The sequence below is a fragment of the Macrobrachium rosenbergii genome, chromosome 49 (assembly GCF_040412425.1).
Source record: "Macrobrachium rosenbergii isolate ZJJX-2024 chromosome 49, ASM4041242v1, whole genome shotgun sequence".
NCBI classification, from domain to species: domain Eukaryota; kingdom Metazoa; phylum Arthropoda; class Malacostraca; order Decapoda; family Palaemonidae; genus Macrobrachium; species Macrobrachium rosenbergii.
Genome location: NC_089789.1, coordinates 27018163 through 27033605, shown reverse-complemented (window position 1 = coordinate 27033605; position 15443 = coordinate 27018163). Strand labels below are relative to the sequence as shown.

The following is a 15443-nucleotide window of genomic DNA, read 5'->3' as shown; positions in this document are numbered from 1 at the left end:
GGGTTGCTTAGTGATCGTTAATAGTTGTTTTGTTCTATGTTCATCTTTAAACCCGCTACTGTTAAGCAGTCAGTTAAGAATACCAATGCTCTTTCTAATTCATCTTGGTTTCATATCCCAAAAGCTACTTCATCAGCAAAAGTCATGTCGTCTCCCGAAATACAGACCGTTTTCTTTAAATTTCTGTATCACAGTGCCCGTATATATGCAATAAATGAGAGCGGAGAAAGAAACTTTCCTGTTTAACCTCCCTCGTCACTCTAAAACAAATACTGTTCTTGTTTCCTGTCCTTACATTGTTTAGGCATGGCTCTTATGTGCTCTTGATTGCAGCTCCCAGCCTTCCATCCAGACTATAAGCTTCTCCCAAACATCTCCATAATTTATTTCTAGTTGCCGAGTCAAATGCTGTTTCAGGATCGATAAAAGCTAGATATAGCTGCCTTTCGTACTTCCACGATTTTTCAATGACCACTCTCAAACTGAATGTAAGGACTGATGCACTTTTATCTTTACTGTATCCTTGTTGTTCTGCGCCTAATTGAGGTTCAGTTGCACGTCATTGCTCTCTTTTCCAAGATTCTCTCATACGGTTTGGCTGCATGGCATATAAGGGTCATACTTCTGTATTTCTACAGTTTCCTGAATCGCCTTAACCTTTGTAAAAAAGGTGGAGTGATGGGGCGTCCCGTCTCCTTCCTCTTTAAATAAGTCAATTGGTATACTATATCCCGGGCATTTTACATTCTTCCCACTTTACACGCATTCTCGAACTCTTCGTATGCAATTATATCTTCCATATTTTCTTTATCAAACAAAGCTATATTCTTCGCCTTCGTTACTCTCTTCCGATGATACATTCAATAGGTTAAAATAATCTAACCAGTTTTCATTTAGTTCACTAGCACTACCAATGATGTTTCCATACTCATCTTTATGTTACACTGTTTTGTTTTGTCCTTGTACATTTTTGCAACCAAATAAATTATTTTTCTTTAAATCACCCATAAGTTCACTCCGTAGTTCAAGCCAAGCATTTTTTGTGCTCTTCACTTAACCTCTTCTGCTTGATCTACCAAAAAATGCGTATTCTTCTCTAGTCTGTTGGTTTTTGTTTCAACCATTCCCTGCAATTTTAATTTTTCAACCTAACTGCATCATTTACACCTTGATTCTACCAAGCCGTATACCTTTTCCTGGTGCCACCCACATCCCTGAAGCCAAGCACCCCCCTCTCTCAGTACTTGGGCATTTTCTGAGTGCATGCGATCCTCGTTGTTCCACTCGTTGCAGTTTCTCTGTCATCTTAATTTATATTTCATCTTAATTTCTGGTTCTTTGAAGTTTTCCGTTTTTACCACTTTTGCTTTTCCTATCTGATGTGCTCTAATGGAAAGGGTGTTGACTTTTCTACAACTTATCTATGTCATAGTCAAGAGAAATTAATGGCAACAATTTTACATTCTGTACAAACCTCTTATCTGATGCAATTATATAGTCAATGACCGATCCCAGATGAAAATTCCTAATTATTTAACTCCATCGCTACCTTTTATACCTGTGGGATTCCTAATGTTTAAGGAAGCCATTAACGATCTTTAAATTATTTCTCACATGGAAATCTAAAGGGTTTTCTCTTTCAGCATTTCTTGTTTCCTCTCCAAAAGGACCTATTGTACTTTTTCTTCCTCCTCTCTCGCAGCCAACCCTGGCATTAAAATCTCCCAACAGTAAATTAATGCCCTCCGTTTGTCCCCTCTAAATGTAAATCTAATAGTCAGTCATCCTACTCCTCTTGCGTGTGTCCCTGTTGTGAGGCATAAATCTGATACAAATTATAATTTAAATCTAATAGTTCATAAGGTCATCCTACTCCTATTGCGCGAGTCCTTGTTGTGGAGCATAAATCTGATACAAATTATAACAAATCTAATAGTTCACAAGGTCATCCTACTACTCTTGCGTGTGTCCTTGTTGTTGGGCATAAATCTGATACAAATTACAGATTTTGTTCTTTACTCTCACCTGCCCAACAACTTATGGATAATAATAACTTCAAGACTGTAACATCACAAAAAGAATCCAAAGCAAATGATATACTGGCCAGGACAATGACATGACCAATGACAGTGATACTGTGACTCTTCTGTCAAGAGCAATAGTCTACAGCCCACAAACAGCTGGATGTGACAGGTCCAAACAGATATACAGCCAAGTTTGCCAAGATGAGAACTGAAGGCAGCACAGAGTCTAGTATAACAAGAAATTCCTCCTTTAAACCTCCAGTATGAAGGGTTTTTCACCCTTTTAGTATTGCGACATCTTTAGGTGAAACCCCACAGAAAACTTGAGAATCCTACTCTTGAAGAAATTATGATGGAAGGACTAAAGCAAGTCAATAAAATTGTTCACTTTAATGAAAGGTTGAACTTCCATGTGAAAGGTAACTTTCGACAACTTGGGAATTGGTTGCTGGTTGGCTTGTTGTTGGAAGAAGGAATTTCCTGAGTTTTTCCTTCTCTACTCTTCCCCATGTTTCAAGAAACCCTGAAGATACAAATGAAATTGAAATCTAAGGGAAGGGAAAAATTTACCAGAGTACCTTATAACTTGAGCAATAAAACTTTCAGCCAGCAAATCTAAGGTAAACTTGAAATTATGTGCGATCTGAAAACAATCGCTCATATATCCCCGTCGACGATAGTTAAGAGTGACTAAAATCTAACCACGACAGGCCTAACGACCATGAAATTTCGACTTAAACGGAACAAATATCCTATGGCAAAATAAGCTAACGTTAAAATGCCTAGAAATGCTGATTATCTTTATGGCGCGAATTAAGTATACCTTAGTTTAACCAGACCACTGAGCTGATTAACAGCTCTCCTAGGGATGGCCCGAAGGATTAGACTTATTTTACGTGGCTGATATGTAAAAGTTACTTAAGTGATAACTTATGAATATTTTAATCGCAATACCAACAGGGCTTCTTTGCTTGGGATCGAGTAAGGCAATATTCATTCACGATAAATTGATAAGGAGTCACCTTAGAAACCAGCATATTTTCCCTGATGACGTACCTTATCAAAACAGCTCCTCGGAAATCTAGCGAAGATCGAGTCGTCGATGTTAAGACACTTGCGGCTGGCATCCCCATCTTGCGCAGGATGACTGAGAAAAAAATGTGGGTTAATTACTCCTTCGTTGCAACGCCTTGACGAACCGACGATAACAGAATCGTAATTCCGATAGGCGTCCACCAGGTAAGACAGTCTTCTTTGAACTGCTCACTTCTGCTTGCGCTTGTTCCTTCAAGACTTCGTGTTATTGCGAAAGAATAAGACCGCCTGCAGATGGTTCCGGAAGGGTCATCAGGTAGTTTACGCTTGAAAGGATTTACCGTCAAAACGAAATAAACAATATAACGGGTTTCCTATCAAGAGCAAATGAGCATTAATATCAATTTACAATTCATAATTTATCACTGGGTAACAAATAAATTTCCCAAAAATAATCAAAAGAAACAATGGATTATATAATTACATAATTACAACAAATAACAAAAGGAACACACAAACATTCTCAACAAACAGATTATTCTCAACACCTACCTATCACTGAGCACTTATTTCCATCAGCTGGATTAGTCAGCAATCATTGCAATCTTCCTACCTTTACCTTCACTCCACATGTTCTGGCTTCTACCCAAGTTAATCCCTTGACTCTGAATTTGAATTGGTTGCCTCTCGTCCATTCAGTTTGTTCGAATACAGTCATTTCATGTATTTATGTTAATTCTACTAATGCTAATAAAAGAGTTGTCCTGAAACATCTGAAAAGATAAAAACACCTTTTTAATTACTGAATTTGCAGTAAGTTTGAAAATATGTATGTATATACATTATATATATATATATATATATATATATATATATATATATATATATATATATATATATATATATATATATATAATATATGTATATATACATATTGGCTGTTTTTAATGAGTCCTTCTAAACTGAGAAAAACATTAACTTAAGATGCAGATGATCTGACCCATTTTCAACAACTGGGAGATCGTTGATACATAGGTAAATTAAACAGCCGCTTTCTTTTCTCCTAAAAAAAAAACAAGTGCGCCAGCAGAAACATCGACACCCACCTTCTCCCCTTCCCCCTCCTCAGGTTACTGTGCATGTTGGGCCATATCAATGAGACGTTGGTTTATCACCTTGGGAAGCTTGAAGACAAATGAGCGCACCTGATAGCCATTGTCACCAGAGGCAAAGCACCTGTGCCATTTTATGGAGACCAGAGCAAGCAGATCAAACCTCATGGACCTGACCATGCCAGTGAAGACAGGACCTGGATTATCATTGAATTTAGTGAGGGCAGTCCCTCTGTAAATACACCCAAACTGAGGTTACCTTGCCCTTGCAAAGGTAACAAGCGTTTCTCACACGGGCAGTCCCACACTGCCACTCCTATCCCTGAACGTTATTGGGCAAACGACTATACCATGCCCTCGTCAGCTACAATTTGCTAGTCATGACAAGAAGAGACGGCAGCAGATGACTCACCGATGAATGTACGACCACTGGAAGACAGAAAAATAGTCAAGTACTCATCTGATTTTGCGGTGGGGAAGTTTAGGAGAAGTCAGTGGGGAATGTATGTTTCTGGCTCCTTTGCTTAGCGATTTCATAGTAATCATTATCACTACAGTCCTCTGATATTCAGGTCATCGTAAAACAAATAGATTTGAATGATTGGAAAATACAGACAAATCATTTTAATGCTTAATGAAATGTCCTCGTCTTCAGTTTTATTGACGGGGTCCCACAACGCCTTGCTCATTGATTAATGATTGGTGAATTTACAATGTCAGTAACGTTTTTGTGATTATGTGTCATGCATTATCAGTTTAAAAAATCTAAAACTCTACGAAGCTTGAGTGTATAATCCTTGCATTTTGAATTAATACTGTAGTTTACGGTTATCATACAGGTAATTTTGTTCACTGTAATACACGTCCTCCATTCGAACACTTATTACACTTCTTATCTTTCACCTCTATGTCTGTTGCTTTTTTACTGATCCTACTGAAACGTCATTTTTAGCAAAACTCTGTATGACAGATCGCGCCAAGTATCGCTTGGAAAGAGACACTAGGTAAAAATATTAACTGTGTAAATCGCAAAATAATGAATGAGATCGAATTATACTAACTATGAATATGATATAAATCGAAATGAGCCGCTTGTATTGATGTGGTGAGAAAAATTTTGATCTTTTACTTAGAATTTATAAGTGTTCTTTCTGTAGTCAATAAATTTATTATTTATATGATTGCACAAGAAACGGTTGGGGTTTCATTCCCCATTTCTCCCACAATTTCATTTGTCCTATTGGTGTTACCATTTATTGTTATTCCATGTGGTCTGGTTTTATGCTTATTTCATCTGTGATTCTTAAAGAAAACGATCTGTGTATACATACATATATGCATGTATATATATATATATATATATATATATATATATATATATATATATATATATATATTTATATATATATATATATATATATATATATATATATATATATATAAACCATACCTCGTTGACAGGTATACATATATAGCATTCAGGCGGATATTTCGAGTCTCCGGCCGGCCAATGAAGAATTAGAGGAATTTATTTCTGGTGATAGAAATTATTTTCGGTATATATGGTTCGATTCCACAATAATGTAGATCCCGTTGCTAGGTAACATTGGTTCTTAGCCACGTAAAATAATAATCCTTATATATAGAGAGCTGTTAATATCAGCGGTCTGGTTAAACTAATATACTTAACGTTTATATATAAATCTGTCAAAACTGATACAATGGGAAAGGAAATGGCCGTAAAAGTCAAACGCAGGGGATAACGAAGGAACTTGGTGTTTCTTGTTTCACTGGAAAAAAGTCTTTCCCGCGGAAAAGCTGAGAACCAAAGGCCGGGAAGATACGCACGTCAAAATCTGTTATTTGTAACTGTATAAGCAACATTCAACCACGTTATAAACTGGGAGGCATCACAAATTGTCAACAAAAGTCTGTGTTGTTTTAAAGGTCAGAGACTCGAAGCAGCGTTAATTTAACAGAAAACCAACAAAATATGACCAATCCTTATTCTAGGTTTAACTGAAACGCAACCATCTCTACATACCTTAACTGCCTGTCACTCACAAACTCCTTGTTTAAATATTTGACCTTTATATTAACAAAATCAAAGTTGTTTGTCATTGTGTAGAAATTTAACATTCCTCTGTTCTCACTTTTTGCTTATTTCATGCGGGTATTTCCTGCTTTACATATAACTAATATATAAACTTTATTTACACACACACACACACATATATATATATATATATATATATATATATATATATATATATATATATATATATATATATATATATATATGACTGTGTTATATATATATATTATATGTATAGTGAAAAACGAATCATTAGGAGGAACTAATATTGCTGGACGCCAACGGCTGGTGCCAAGAATCAATTATATGCTAATTTTTTCCTTCGTATATACATAATAATTGATCATCAAAACAATATAAATACAATATTTTATGTATAGTGAAAAATGAATCATTATGAGGAACTAATTTATGTCTTTTATTCACCAATTCTCATGTTGTAATCCCTCCAAAATCGATTATATCAACAACTAGAAATGAATTTTTCTAATCATTTCGTGATATCATAATGAATTGATCATCAAAACAAGGAAGACCAGTAAATTCTAATATCGCTGGAACCAAAAAAGTGATTTTCATGCAATGAAAGTTTCTGTTCTTGAAATTTCATTCTTGGCTGAAGCAGTGATTAGTCTATCATGAGGGCAGTCTTTTATTCACGCCTATGTATGTATTGTCATGATGTAATATATCTTTAGCTAAATAGCGATTATATCAACAACTGGAAATGACTTACTTATTTAATCGTTTCAGAGTGACATCTTCCCCATGACGAAGGCCTAACGAAGAGATGCCAGGGAAGACCAAGAGAATTCTGCAGGTAGTCGCTGGAACACTTGTAGCCGCTGCGTGTTTCATTGCCGTGAAAGATTTAGAGGTAACTATAGGCCGTGTTTATTACTAGCTCCTTGAAGGATCAGTCAAATTAGACTTTTTATTAAGGGCAGTCAGATTTTTGACTTAATATATATATATATATATATATATATATATATATATATATATATATATATATATATATATATATATGTATATATATACATATTATATATATGTGTATGTGTGTATATAGAATTTAAGAGGGTACTGTGGCTGTCAATTAATATATATATATATATATATATATATATATATATATATATATATATATATATATATATATATATATATATATTATACATCTTGGGTGCCCCATTCAGATGCTTTATGCCGGGAGGCAACCATATAACGCCTGTTCTCAAGACCTCACTGTACATTCATTCATAGTTATTGATGCTGTCAGTGGGACTAGAAACTTCGCTAAGTTATAATTATGAGCTCCACAAGAGGATAAGATAGGAATTAGAGGTCAACCACTGTTCTGAACTTCAGGCAGTCCACACGTAATCCCTGGTTTAGAGCCCGAACAACAGAGTGACCTCAAAGTTCCATCGTTAATGGTGCAGAGGTCGCATTACTTTCATCGCAATAGCAACAGGAGTGGCTACTGGATGCCGTTGGTGGTCTAGGAAAGTAACTTTTGAGGGTGCCTTTCCTGCAGGTATCAATCTTTTCAGTCCTGGTTGGTGTACTTGTAGATATCCTAATGGTAGTGGGTAAAAGGAGAGTATCCTGTGTGACGTTCGTGGGTGGTTTAAAATATGTTTGCACTGTCTCAAGAATGACTATGGCTGTCGGGTGAGGTGTCAGTAATCTCTATGGCCTGTAAGATGATCTTCCTAGCGGAAATATTGCTGTAGCTATGGTTAGGGTACCTTTGATGGAACCCTCTTGAATATACCACGAAATCCGCTTGGATTGGTCTGACCCAGTGCCCCGCTTGGATAGGGGCACTGGCTCATATCAATCCTCTTTTTTTTTTTTTTTTAGAATTAGGCGCTAGGGGAAATAGTTATTTTTCACTGGAAGGCTTAATATTTTATTGCACAGAAAATAAATAACAAGTTTATGGTCTAAACTTGGTCTTGTCAGGGACAGAAGGTATAACGTTAGCAGTGATGAAGATCTAAGGGAGTGCCCATCCCCCTCGATAGTTATTGCTCATTTACTCTATACAGTGCACTGAAAGAACACACTGACAGATACAAGTGCAGCGCCATCGTCACTGTGAGAGCGATTACCCAGTGCTCCTTCGGGCACGATACCCATCAACACCTCAACCAGGCAGTGCATGTCCTGGTCAACAATGACTATCCCAACCCTACGCTTGATAGGTAAATCAAGAAGACCCTCAAAATATGATGCAGCCAGGCAACCTCCCTTCTTTGCCAGGACAGTATGTTGCAAACGAATATCATTTACGAATCGCAAATAAGTTCTAAGTTTGACGAGGATGGTAGTTCGTCGTTGGGAGAATCGGTAGAGTTGTGGGCTAGCACTCGCTAGGCCCGAGTTCGAGTCTCCGGCCGGCTAATGAAGAATTAGAGGAATTTATTTCTGGTGACAGATATTCATTTCTCGCTATAATGCGGTTCAGATTTCCACAACAAGCTGTAGGTCCATTGCTTAGCCACGTAAAATAAGTCTAATCCTTCGGGCCAGCCCTAGGAGAGCTGTTAATCAGCTCAGTGGTCTGGTAAAACTAAGGTATACTTAACTTTGACGAGGATGAAGGTCCTTCTAAAGGCATCATCACCCTAGAGAACCGGAGAGGACCATCAAGCTTCATTTATTGCAAACGAAAAAAATCGACATTTAGCCTTTTGATGAAAAATGAGCAGTTCCACTGCCCTTCCAAGAATGTCCCTGCGCTTACATTAACATGACTTCGATTTAGCACCACGTTCAAAAAGTTGCCAAAAGGAATTCCCATTCGGAAGTCCAGAACATTATTTCATTTAGGCAGATCTTGATTCATGCCATAGAAATTACTGACGCTTCCGTCTACAGCAATAGTCTACACATCCTTAAGGCATTTCATATATTAAGACTTAAATAATTTTTAAACATCACTCAGATGTTTTTCATGCTCATAAAATGAGCCATTTAATGACTATACGCACCTAAACCAGAATTAGATACCCAAATCGAGAAGCTACCTCAGAGTCTTGCCCCGAATTACTAATTGCACCTATCTACCCAAACCCCATCTCACGTCCTCCCCTCCCACTTCCTCTCCCCACGAACTTTTCAGTCATCAAGATTAAAGTTAGGACACACCAGCCAATCAACAGTAAAGATCACACTTCACTAAGACCACTTTTCTTTTTGGTAAAGTCTAAATAAAACTTCCACATCCCATCATTAATCCATTGCACTCTAAACCTTTGCTTTGACCATGTCCTTTATGAGGACCAAGCATCAATGGCCTGTCTAACCTTACATTATGTACTTTTGCGTTAGCAAAAAATAACAAACGCTTGAGTGCTTTCATAACCTTTGTGAATACTACTGATAACATAAGTACAAGTCAAACTATGGATGATTTTATTTACCACAGAAAAGTCAATAACAGGACAGATAGATAAGGTACAATATAAACCAACTCTGCCGATGCAGCCATTATTTTGTATCAAAGAGAGTTTCTGTCCAATTATTATTATTATTATTATTATTATTATTATTATTATTATTATTATTATTATTATTATTATTATTATTATTGATCTCAAATTCTAATGAACTCTGTAGGTACTTACCTTGAGGAGTAGTCTCCTTGTGAAGGCCATAAGTCAATGTGAAGTCCAAATTTTAGCCTGATTTGAATGGAACGTGGTAGGTAGGTGTGCACTCTGGTATTGGTGAATTATTTTCACTATCATTTTTGACTGATCTGATATTTTAGGTTTCAGGTCCTCTAGAGGGTCAATCTTTGTCTTTCAGCAATTTAATTTTCTCTTTTAGTGACAAAACTTGGTCAGCAGGTAATCTGCAGATTATTAGCGCAAAATTGCTTTTGACTTTGATCATTCTTTTTTCAAGGTAGCAGTCTAAAGGCAAAATTTTAATTTTTTTTCTGAATGGAGTCTGTTGTTATAATCCTGAAATATTTTTTACCTTGGTTTTTACTTAGCGTCCAATGTCAATATCAAGGTCAAATTGTTACTTCTGTAAGATTTTGAAGAAAGCTGGTAAGTAGTTACTTGGAGGATATTATTATTATTATTATTATTATTATTATTATTATTATTATTATTATTATTATTATTATTATTATTATTACTATTATTATTATTATTATTATTATTATTATTATTATTATTCAGTAAATGAAACCTATTCATATGGAACAATCCCACAGGGGCCATTGACTTGAAATTCAAGTTTCCAAATAATATGGTGTTCATTAGAAAGAAAAAAAAAGTATACCTTAGTTTAACCAAGAAGTAAGAGGAAGTACTGTAAAGGGATATACAGAAAGAAGAGATACCACTTATTAAAAAATAAAAAAAAAATTAATAAATACAGTAGAGCATATCTAAAATATTCAGTGATAATTTTCCCCAGTAATTTGTCCTTGACCTGATCTTCCAGGTCGCAGGTGGTGAAATATCTCAGGGAATGGGGAATATAACCTTTGCGTGTTGAATTTCCCCCAACAACCAGATCCTAAGAGCCATCTCCATACCCTTTTGTTTTCATTTCAACAAACAAAATGTTTATCATAATGTTTGACTTCAAACGGTTTTCACTAAGTTATAAGCTGCAAGGCTTACATTTAGATGGAACTGTAGTAGGTGGGGCCTTTGTAGAATGGTAGCACCTTTTCGTCAGAACATATCATTATAATTTTTATTATTTTTTCAGGATATAAAGACATTCCCTATCAAACGACTGGAAAACCTGTATCGCATCAAGGGTCCTCTGTCTGGCGATGACACTTGGGTCTTGAAGTATGTGAACGAGACACACCTTTTCCCTCCCTCAACTGAGCCTTACAACCTCTCAAAAGTGCATGATAAAAGCTATACTATGCACGCCCATGGAGATACGTGGAGTTATATCCATCGTTACGTGAGGCACTTGTTCTACGACGAGCCCCCCGGATTTTTCCTGGAAGCCGGGGCTCTGGACGGGGAGTTTCTATCGAACACTCTATGGCTAGAAAGGACGCTCGGATGGACGGGTCTGTTGATCGAGCCGGATAAGGAGAGCTTCCGCCTTCTTCAGATGAAGCGCAGAAAGGCGTGGACGTCTAATGCTTGCATTTCTAAGGAGAACTATCCGATGGAATCCTATTTTGTGACCCCCGTAGTTTGGGAGAAGAAACACGAACTGTGGGCAGATCGAATGTTCTACCCGGCGAACGCCCATCTCTTTGGAACGAACATTTTTCCGGAGGGCGTTTCGAGCGTCATACCAGCGATAGAGCATTACTCCCTCGTGCAGTGTTTCCCTCTGATCACTTTCGTTCAAGCCCTCGGCGTCGGAAAGATAGATTTCCTGTCTCTGGATCTTCAGGGAAACGAAAAATTAATATTAAAATACTTCTTTCGGTCTGCGGTCAAGGTGCGCGTGGTCATCGTCGAAGACCAAACTGATACGGTAGACTACGATTTCATAGAATTCATGGAGAGATGTAACTATCAATTGATCAACAAAGACGATTTACCAAAGAGTCAAGATCATATATACATTCACAAAGACGAAACAAAATTAATAGAAAAATTCAAAGACTGGGAAACTGGATTTCCGAATTAGCTTTAAATGTATTAAAATCACATTGGAACTTTGGAGTTGTTTCAGAGCTCTCCAAAGAACTCCAGAGAAGTAAATGCGATGAAGTTCAGTAGAAGTATCGTAGATTTTTTCAGCTTTGTAGCATCACTTATGAAAAATAAGAACTCCGGGAAAAAAGTGAGATAGTTTCAGTTGTGGAATGATTAATGAAAAATAAGAACTCCGGGAAAAAAAGTGAGATAGTTCCAGTCGTGGAACACTTATGTTTTTCATATTTTGCACCAATAATGAAAACATAAGAAGTCCAAAGAAAGTAAGCATGGTAGGTAGAGTCGTGATATAATGGCGTTTTTCTTATTTTGTAAAATTGATGCGAAAATCAGAAAGTTTACATGATATAATAAGCACTGGAATAGTAGCGCTTTTTATTTCCTGAACCGTTCATGAAGGATCTGTTTATGGTTGTTTGTATGGTGTCATTCTCGAAAAAATGCTTAGTTTCGAGTGAGATCATAAAATGACATTGCTTACCAAATAAGAAACATTATATGTGTATCGTTTTCACTTCTTCCCTGTACTCTCGAAAAAGAAAATTTCAACAAAACCAGTAAAAAACACTATAGGGGACTGTACGTATAAACTGAACTTATTTCAGAAGAGATGTTCATCACATTTTATTGTTAATCTTACGTCACGTACGCTCTTAGATTTCGTTAATGTTCCTATTTTCTTTAATATACTAAGTGTTTTTTTTTTATTCAATTCATTATCTTTTAGGTAATCTTATTTTTCTCAAAAGAATAATTTGAACTCAGGATCGTGATCAATTCTTTACTGGGTCCTATCAAGCACACACGTTTACAAAAACGATGCCCAAAATAAGCAATGTGAATTCCACACCTAATGAACACAGTTTAACAGGCAGTCGTACCTTGTTAACTAAAAATTTAAGTCTGTTCAATATAAGGTGGATTTATCTACTAAATACACAGAAATGCACTGAAATGTTATATTGAAATCATTCTAAAATACACTTACATTTTATTGGTAATACGAAACCAGTTATTACTAAAATAATGAACAGGTGATCAGGGGGGGTTCCAGGTACCAAAGTTAAATAGGACGTGGCGACCTAGGTTTGATTAGGTTAGCTTAGGTCAGAATGCATCCTTTGAAGTACAATTGTTGCCGTTTATGGGTTAGGTTATGGTAATAAGCTACTCATCCATGCATTTCGAAATTATCATCACCCACACTCCATAGAATTCTCTTCCCGACAGAAAAAAAAAAAAAAAAGAAGTAAAAAATGCGCCGAAGTTTCTTCGGCGCAATCGAGTTTTCTGTACAACGTATAATCAAGGCCACCCAAAATAGATCTGCCTTTCGGTGATCTCGGTATAATACTGTATGAGCCGCGACCAATGAAACTTTAACCACGGCCGGCGGTGGCCTATCCTATATCGTTGCCAGAAGCACGATTATGGCTAACTTTAACCTTAAATAAAATAAAAACTAGTGAGGCTAGAGGCCTGCAATTTGGTATGTTTGATGATTGGAGGGTGGATGATCAACATACCAATTTGCAACCCTCTAGTCTTAGCAGATTTTAAGGTCTGAAGGCGGACAGAAAAAGTGCGGACAGAAAAAAACGTGGACAGAAAAAAGTGCGGACAGAGTAAAGTGCAGACGGACAGACAAAGTCGGCACAATAGTTTTCTTTTCAGAAAAAAAACTACTGTTAATAAACTAGTGATTGCCATAAATATGTATAAAATATGAGTATGTAGGCACTATATATGGCAAAAATTTCAATAGAATTTTATATGACGCTTTCTTATAAGGCACAGTGAAAACAAAAGCCAGAAGTTTTTATTTTACTGTTTTATTTATGATACATTATGGAGAGGAATCAAACTTTTCCATGAGATAAAGAATTGACCCATGTATGTCACATTTAAAAAGACTTGACATATATACTTTATATGTATATGTATAAATATCTATCTATCTATCTATATATACAATATATATATATATATATATATATATATATATATATATATATATATATATATATATATATATATATATATATATATATATATATATATATATATTGTAAAATATTTTTGGTAATAAAATATACAAAGTTCTGTAACCTTATTATAATTCATCCAGTAAATCAACAATAGTGCATTCCTCCGTCGAAAGGCTGTCTAACGGTGCTAACGAAATATGGAATGCATAAGTTCTCTTGTTTAAAAGACTGGAGACAATTACTGGTGATAAAAGTGCTGAGTGTCTTGTTGGATCATTCACGAACCGTGAGCTTCTGCGCAAAAACATCATTTCCAAAATTACTGTCAAGTCCAGGTAACCAAGTTAACTTCCAACTCGCGTGCAGAGGCAAGTTATTGAAAATTATTTTAAAAGATTATGTGCTGCGTTTGGATATCGCTTATTCTTTTCTTCATCTCAGTCATTAAAGTTGCGTTTGACCTTCTGCGTTGCTCTTGTTTTTTAATATTGATCTCATGTCTGAGACGAATATAGTGGAATCTCTGCAGTTTTATCACACGTGTGAACACTGGAACAGGTATTACTGGGAAAATTTGAAATTAAATCTAAGGGCGCATTCGCGAAAAGTGCATTCGCGAAAAGCGCACTCGCGAAAAGTGCATTCGCGAAAAGCGCACTCGCTAAAAGTGCATTCGCGAAAAGCGCACTCGCGAAAAGTGCATTCGCGAACAGTGCATTCGCGAAAAGGGCCGTTACATCTAGACTAATCGTACTTCCCTTTCCTGTATATTCTTGACTTTTTAGCCTACTTATGATTTCTAAACAATATAATAAATGTACCCGAAAGAATTTCCCTCAAGATTTCGTCAGACACTTGGCCAACCACCAAGCAAAGATGCTTTGCGGAGTTTCACGCTTAACAATGTAATTTTCTTTATACCTGAGGTGGATCCCAAAAAAATAACTAATAGGAAGCAATTTTTTAGGGGATTTTTCTCAAGATTAAATTTTTCAACTTAGGGTCTTCTATTTTACTAGCAATGCTACGGACACTGTGATAGAAATTGTTCTCAAATTTACAACTTGAAAAATAAATAACTTTTTCATACCTTCTGGTATGAAATGAAAGACTACTTACATTTTTGAAATGATAACTGTCACTTACGAGGTGTACTGCACCTCCCTTGTCGTCTTCCTAAATTATTACCTCCTTTAAATGTCTAAAATGGTTAATACCCTTAGTGTAGGTAGTGATCACTAAAATTTTTGGTTTATTACCATGATGAGTCTACCCTAATTTTTCCGACCATCGAAGCACTCAATCATGCCTGGAAAGGCCATTAGTCCCGTTCAGAAATATATAAAAAAACTGAAAATATGCTAGTATTATCATAAATCCCACAATTAAGATACTTGTTACTTCTTAATTCGACCATGTTTAAAAGTGTAAACTAACCAGTAATAAATCTGGTCAAGGCGAACAAGCATATATAATTCCATGTCGGAACTGCACTGGGAATATGCCGAGGAGCCAGGGAG

General features: G+C 36.2%; 1 long non-coding RNA gene across 3 annotated transcripts in view; it reads right to left on the bottom strand.

Moving 5' to 3' along the window:
* The window catches only part of LOC136832205 (uncharacterized), a 33379-nt gene extending 29937 nt beyond the window's left edge, over positions 1-3442 (bottom strand). Inside the window, exon 1 of one of the 3 annotated variants that reach the window (XR_010851118.1) lies at positions 3081-3442. This is a non-coding gene — a long non-coding RNA (uncharacterized lncRNA). Of the gene's footprint in view, positions 1772-3080 lie in introns of those variants that run through there. The other 2 variants (XR_010851117.1, XR_010851119.1) reach the window with 2 other exon arrangements.
* Between the last annotated feature and the right edge of the window lie 12001 nt (positions 3443-15443).